Source organism: Cynara cardunculus (assembly GCF_001531365.2).
Source record: "Cynara cardunculus var. scolymus isolate 2C chromosome LG 2, CcrdV1, whole genome shotgun sequence".
NCBI lineage: Eukaryota > Viridiplantae > Streptophyta > Magnoliopsida > Asterales > Asteraceae > Cynara > Cynara cardunculus.
Window position 1 is genome coordinate 10,685,695 of NC_037529.1, and position 527 is coordinate 10,686,221.

Below are 527 nucleotides of genomic sequence, written 5' to 3' on the forward strand. Positions count from 1 at the left end.
GTCTAAAAAAAACCCAATTGACTTTAGTGTTTGAAATGATTAAGTCCTTGGACAATTTTTTGGAACAAATAAGTTCTTGGACATTTCAAAACATGTTAAATAACTTCTTGGACACTTTTTTGGAACAAATAAGTCCTTGAACAATTAAAAACATGTTAAATAACTCATTGGACAATTTTTTGGAACAAATATGTCCTTGGACAATCCAAAACATGTTAAATAAGTCCTTGGACTTTTCTAAAACTTATTGGATACATTCTTATGACTTGTACAACTAGTTAATGTGGTAAAATAATGTAAAAAATCCGAAAAAAAACTTAATGAACATTCATACTTTGAACGATTAAGTCCCTAAACATTTTTTGAACCAAAAAGTATTTAGATCTATAAAATTAAACAAATATAACAAAAAAAAAATACTTATATTTACAAAAAAAAAAATTACATTTAAAAAAGATTTTTGATAAAATTTATTTTAATTAAAAATATATTTAGTCAGTGATTTTTTAAACTAAAAAAATTATAAA